The following is a 6,821-nucleotide window of genomic DNA, read 5'->3' on the forward strand; positions in this document are numbered from 1 at the left end:
AAGTCAGTTGATGATATTGATAGTGGTGGATTTGATGATGAGCTCTCTGCTACAGAAATTGCCTATCTTGCCAAGAACTTTAGAAACTTTCTCAGGAATAACAATAGAAAGGCAAGAGGCACAAACACTGCTGAACCTAGAAATTTTAGAAAGCATGATCCCACTAAGGTTAATAACAATGATAAACCTAGAAAAAGAGTAGGTCAAACTTCCAATAATTCTTTGGGCTCTCAATGTTTTGGATGTCAAGGGTATGGACACATGAAATCTAAATGTCCAACCTATTTGAAGTCTATGGGTAAGGCTATGGCTGTAACCCTTAGTGATGGTGAAGTTTCTGATCATGAGTCTGATTGCGATGAGAATGGAAATTTCATTACTTTCACTGCTACTGCTGTAATTGATGAGAGCATATCTGTTGAAGAGAACCCCTCTGATGGGGAACTCTCTGAATATGCAGATCTTCAAGAGGTCTATAACAAACTTTGCAAAGTTACTGCAAAGGATGCTATGAATGTTGAACTTGGCCTAAAGAAAATTGAATCTCTTGAGCTTGAAAAGAAAATTTTGCTTGTTAAATTGTTTGATGCTAATGATCTTTTGAACAATGTGAAAACTGAAAACATGCTTTTGCTTGATAAAGTTAAATCTTTGGAACTTGATTTATCTGTTGCTAGATCTGCTAGTTCTAAACTTGATCAAATGCTGAGTGTTCAAAAGTCATCTTCCGACAAAACTGGTTTAGGTTATGTTGATAGCATCTGTGTGTCCGCTCCCCATTCCACTAAGTTTGTTCCTTCATCTTCTTCTTCTGAACCTTCTGTGAGTGAGATAGTGAGTGAGACTGTCAAACCCTCTGTGAGTGAGGTTGCTAAACCCTTAGAAGGTTCATCATCTAGGAAGATTAGGGTTGATCTAAAAGAATCTAAGCATAAGAAGCCTACCCTATCTAAGGACAAGACACATGATAAACCTGCATGGGTTTGTCATTTTTGTGGAAAAACTGGACACATACGTCCAAATTGCTACAAGCTACAAGCTGCAAAGAGAGCAAACAAACCAAAAGTACATGTGCCTCAAGCACTTAATCTTATGGTACTTATTGGTGATTTGGTAAAGGCTTTAAACCTTTATTCCAATCCTGAAGTTGGTAATCATTCTCAAGTGAATAAGAACTCCAATGCTCGTGGTGCATCTAAAAAGTTTTGGATGCAAAAGACTCGACCTAACTAAGTCTTTCTGACATGGTCCTTGTACTTCATTGATCTACCCTTTGTGACCATTATTCTTTGGTTGTGTTTTTTTTTTTTATCTCTAGGATCTGCATATCATAACATTCATGCATTTCATTCTAGGTGTTTTTTATTTTTTTAAATAAAAAATAAAAATAAAAATAAAAAGGGAAAAAGGAAGCACATTTTGTTTTTGCACTATTCTTCTTGGTTTTTGAGAACAAGGTTGGTCAATTTATTTTCACATAACATATTTTTTGTACCTTGTTTAGCTTTGATGAGCTTATTTATTGCATTCTACTAGTTGAAGATTTGTAGTGCATGTTGTGTGGGAAAGATGTGTATGGTTTTTGATTATTATGTCTTAATCTTGAAGTCACATGTTTTTAAATGTTGAACTTGAACTTTTAGAGAAAGGCATAAATAACCATCTCACCACTGTTCACTAGCCAATCATGAACACCTTAGTGCATATCATAAGATTTTGTGTTCGAGAAAGTGTAGCACATGCACAAAAAGAACATAAGGTGAAGTCTCGGTAAAAGTGCTTAATTCTTAAAATCTAATTGGTGTGTACTATTAGGCTTGATGCCAAACTCACATAAACTTAAAATTAGAATGTATATTATGAGGCATAAATACAAGAAACTTACATGATTGCAAGTTTATGATCTAGGAGATGTGGGAGTTATATGATGTAACTCTTTAGGTGATAGTCTCTTTTAAATTCTTTGTGATGAATTTTGTAGACTTTATGATTGATTGTTATTCACAGATCACCTCACATGTATTTCATGTCTTTGCTAGTCGCACACACTACACGAGTTACTCGTTGCTAAATATTGTACATATTATTGTGTGTGTTTATGGTCTGACCAACCAAGTTTTTGTAATCACTTTGAATTATGTGCAAACTAAATTTGTTGCTTGAAAATTTGTGGATAATGCAAAATTTTGTTTTTGGGAATATTGGGCTTAAAATTCTTGTTTGGAAAATCATACCATCTCATACACATGCATTTTTGTCTTAAAATTAATTGCTTTGAGTCAAATCAGCTTGTTTTTCAAAAATTCTGTTTTTCCTGAAAAATATGGTGAGCCTCTGCCTAATTCAATCGGTCCATTCTGTTTTTCGACCGATAGAAATTTTTAAAATTTTAAAATTTTTGAGAGAGGGAGTCTCTGTCTGTTTCGATCGGTCGAGGCTGATTTTCGACCGATCGAAACTCGTGTATCAGGTTTTTTAAAAAGCATAATTGGACTTTTTCAATGTCACTATTCAAACTTTTTCAAGCTTTTCTCTCTCTCTCTGGGTTGGCTCTTGGCTCCACCATCAAATTTTTGTCGTTTTCCTTCAAAATTTTTGCAAGGTTTTTGTCCTTAGAAGCCGGTAAGACCCTTTTACCCTTCTTTTTCAAGTTTATTTCTTGTTTTCATGCATTCTCATGGGTATTTTCGGCATCTTCAAAATTTTTGGGGTTTTTGATGATTCAAGCCAATTCTTGTGTAATTGATCAATAGGTTTTTGTGCCATGATGTTATATTGATGTTCCCTATAGTTTAATTTGATCAATTTTGTGGTTTTTGAAAAATTGGAAATTCTAGGGTTTTGAATTTGATCCGAATTGGGGATTTTGTCAAATTGGCTTAAATTGATGAAATTGGCTTCTCCAATTGATGTATTTGGTCATTATTTTTGTTATTATATCATGTGCAATGATCAATTCGTCAATTTTTTAAAAAAATTGATCAAGTGGTTTCTATATTTTGGGGTTTTTGTGTTAAAAACCTTTATGTGCAAGCCAATTTTGTAATTTGAATCTTTTTGACTTAATTCACTGCATTAGCACATGCATCATGACATTTAAACTTGTTCATGCATCATATAGATTTTGATTCTATTTTTTGTTTTTGTGCTAACTTGCAGTCTGCCCTTGGTTTTGGTTTGTGGTTTTTGTTCTTTCGCTCTGTGTTTTGATCCTTATCTTAGCACCATGCCTAGGAAAACTAGAGCTCATAGGACCACTTCCACTTCCTCTGAGTCTCCACCTAGAGTAGAGCTGTTTAAGAATGATAAGTGTAAAGAAGCCTATGACACCTTGAACTGTAGGCGTAAGATCTGGTCTGAGCGAGCTGTTGTGTTAGATGCGCTTGATCCGGCCATTAAGGCCAATTTTGAGTCTAGGGGTTGGTTGCCTCTCGTAGAGATAGATCATCCACCTCCGACCGCCCTGATTAGAGAGTTATATTCAAATCTCTCTTGTCACGTCTATGATTCCAACACCCTTGTTAGGAGTTGGATACGAGGTGTAGAGTTCACCATTACCCCTCGGGTAGTGGCTGAGGCTCTTGGGGTGCCGGTTGTTCGGGATACTGACTATCCCTATGATGAGTCACCCTCTTTAGATGTTGTCATGTCTTACATCACTGGGTCATCTATCCAGTGGGGTTCTGATCCTCGGATCACGTCCACTGAACTTACCGAGACTGCCTATCTCTTCTTTAGGATTGCGTGTCATTCCTTGTGGCCTATCTCTCACTTCCACACCATCCCTTTAGAGCAATGTGTGTTTTTGTACGCCTTTGCTTCTGGAGCGTCCATCAGTTTTCCTCACTTGTTCCTTCGTTCTTTGAACGAGATTCATAAGAGTTCTGCCGTAGGGCATGCGCTGATTCATCCTATTTTCATTCATAGGATTCTGCTCTATTTAGGTCTAGATGGTTTTCCGTCAGGTGAGCCTGTTCATGTGATAGCTCCCATAGGTGCCACCTTTCTTCGTTAGAAGGCTGCTCAGTTGAGAGTTCCTCCTTCTCATCCTAGAGGTGCGTCATCTAGTAGTGTTCCCCCTCCTCCCTCTTCTATAGGTACAGCTGCTGCTGAGACTTCAGGTGCTGCTGCTGATGCTGATGCTGCTGTTCCTCCACCGACTGCTACGGATGATTCTGACATTCGTCGCACGTTGGATCATATCTTGACCGTTCAAGCGGCTCAAGGACAAATTTTGGTGGACGTACTTGATGAGATCCGTGCCTTGCGTACGGAGTTGGCGCAGTTTAGACCACCTCCCTTTTGATGATGGATATCTTGTTTGCCCTTTGGCATTCCGTCACAAAAAGGGGAAGTACTTTGTAGAGTTTTTGTTTTCAGGGGGAGATTATTTGTTTTGGTTGGAGCTTGTGGAGTTTTAGATTGTATCTAGGTGCTTCACTGTGTACTTAACATTTTTAGCTCTTACCTTGTTTTTAATAGGTTATTCATGTTAGGGAGAGTTTTATGTTTTTGTTGGTACTTTATTTGTTTCTTGTTTCAAATTGCTTATTGATCTATATTTATGAGTTATTCATTGATATATGTCTTTATTTGTGTGTTGTTTGAAATCAAGAAGTTATTTTGTTTACTTGTATTATTTCCACACATGCGGTTATGCATTTTGTTTAGTGTTTCAGGAAATATACAGGTTGATTCAATTGAGCTGCTGTCTACACTTGCAACTGATGGATAGTAGTTAGGATTGAATTTGGTTTATGAGCATTATTTTGTAAATGGCTTTTCATTTTGTAAACTTTGAGCTTCTATGTTGTGTTTTGTCACGGATTGCCAAAGGGGGAGTTTGTTAGGTTCTAAATTTTAGGATTTTATGTATTTAGAACTCTAATTTGTATTGTTGGCAAACCATGATCAAAACAGTGTGTTTAGAAGTGTTTAAAGCTAGCTCAAAGTTGTATGTCAATGTAAAGTTGGAATCGAGTGTAAAGCAGAAAGCACTGTGGCTTTCGGCCTAGCTCGATCGATCGAAGCTTAGGCTCGACCGATCGAAACTCGGGCAGATTGCTTTTCTGCAGAATTTTCCAACTCAGCCCTAGTTGTTTTAAAACGTTTTTAGGGTTTCTTATTTGTCCTAAGTATAAAAGGCAAACCCTAGCCACGTTTTAGTGTTGCTCATATTGCGGTTTGTGTAAATCTCTTGTGAGATCTAGAGGAACTTTCCTTTACACAAACTTAGGGTTTTCAAGGAGGAGATATTCTCTACACCTTGATGATCAAAACAGTTGCTGCCATTAAAACTTAAAGAATACACAAGAGGGGGTGCTTGTAGCTGGTGGGAATCCAAGAAAGAAGGAGTCCGTGGATTCGGAGCTTGCACATGGTCGTGTTAGTAAGTTCTACTAGTTGGTAGCATTAGGAAGTTAAGCGGGGGTGCTTGTAAGTCCTTTTGTATGAACTTCGATTCTTTCAAGATAGTGGATTCAAGTTTACCTTGAAGATAGCTAGGTCAAATCCTCCCCAGGTTTTTACCAGTTTGGTTTCCTGGGTGATCATATCATGTGTTATTTATTTTTTGCTGCTTTGCATGATTTGATCTTTATTATTGTGATAACCTAGACTTGTTTAATTGGACTAAGTAACAACTTGGCTAATTACCTAGGTTTAACCAATTGTGTTTTAAGGGGTCTAAAAACTGTCAATATTAATCTCGAAAAAGAGGAAGAAGGGCCCTTTTCCATCTCTGTCATCTGGAACAAAAATCCAAATCAACAAGTCAGAGATGGATGCTGGCCCAAACTTCTACTAAAGGCCCAAGCAGCCAATTATGAGCTAGATAATTTCAGTCCTGCATATAAGAGAGAGAGAGAGACCTAATGAAAGCTTTATATCTTCAAGGACTGAGGAGATGACCCAATAAGGCTTTTCTTCATTCTGTTTCAGAACATTTGCAGCATCCTCTTCCAGAATAATATTTGAGAAGTTTGATGGTTCGATTAGGCAAATTTGACAGCCTCAAATTTTTAAATTCGAGAAGGCCCAATTTAAAGAAATGTGGACAGTCGAACTTTGACAGACCCAATTTTAAATTTGGAGGAACTGGAGGTTGCATATACTATGTTGAGAGGTGAAGAAAATCACAGGCACAACTACAAAACCAAATACCAGAGAAAGGACAAAAGAGAAATGGTCGTTAAAAACGAGTAGAAGTAAAAAATTGGAGGGCAACTTCCATTAGTTTAGGCTTTAGTAGATGGTTAATTGTTTGTCCCATTGCAAGCAATGAAGTCAAGCAAGCAAGCCATTAATTGTTGTGCAAATGATTTTCTCTTTTCCTTGCCATTGTTGCGCAAATGATTCCTTTGACAAACACTTGATTTATAATTAAAACTTATTAAGCATTTTTTAATTCCACAATTCAAACCCTTTTCTCCATAAATCCTAAATCACTTTGTGCATGGAAAGGTGCCAATTAAGTTACAAATTCCTTGGCAATTAAGGCTTATTAAGCTTTAATATAAAACTGACAATAATAATATAACCATAGCCTAACTTCAATCCACCTCAAGAAGTTAGTGAAAAACTGGCTAACAATATTAAACCAAACCAATGTTACATGGTTGCTTTCAAGAATTTGAGCACAAATGCACAGTATCTACTTCACATCAAGACCCTAACCACAGGAAACTTGGATAGTGTTTTTTTTTAAGCTTCATGCATGTAGTCTTGCTGGGTAGTTATGTCCAAAAATTTAGATTATATTATGTTACAATATATATTTCTAGTCATTGCATCATGGGCCATTCTCCAACTCCCTCAAAATT

This window comes from Quercus lobata, chromosome 3 (genome assembly GCF_001633185.2).
Source record: "Quercus lobata isolate SW786 chromosome 3, ValleyOak3.0 Primary Assembly, whole genome shotgun sequence".
In the NCBI taxonomy this organism is placed as follows: domain Eukaryota; kingdom Viridiplantae; phylum Streptophyta; class Magnoliopsida; order Fagales; family Fagaceae; genus Quercus; species Quercus lobata.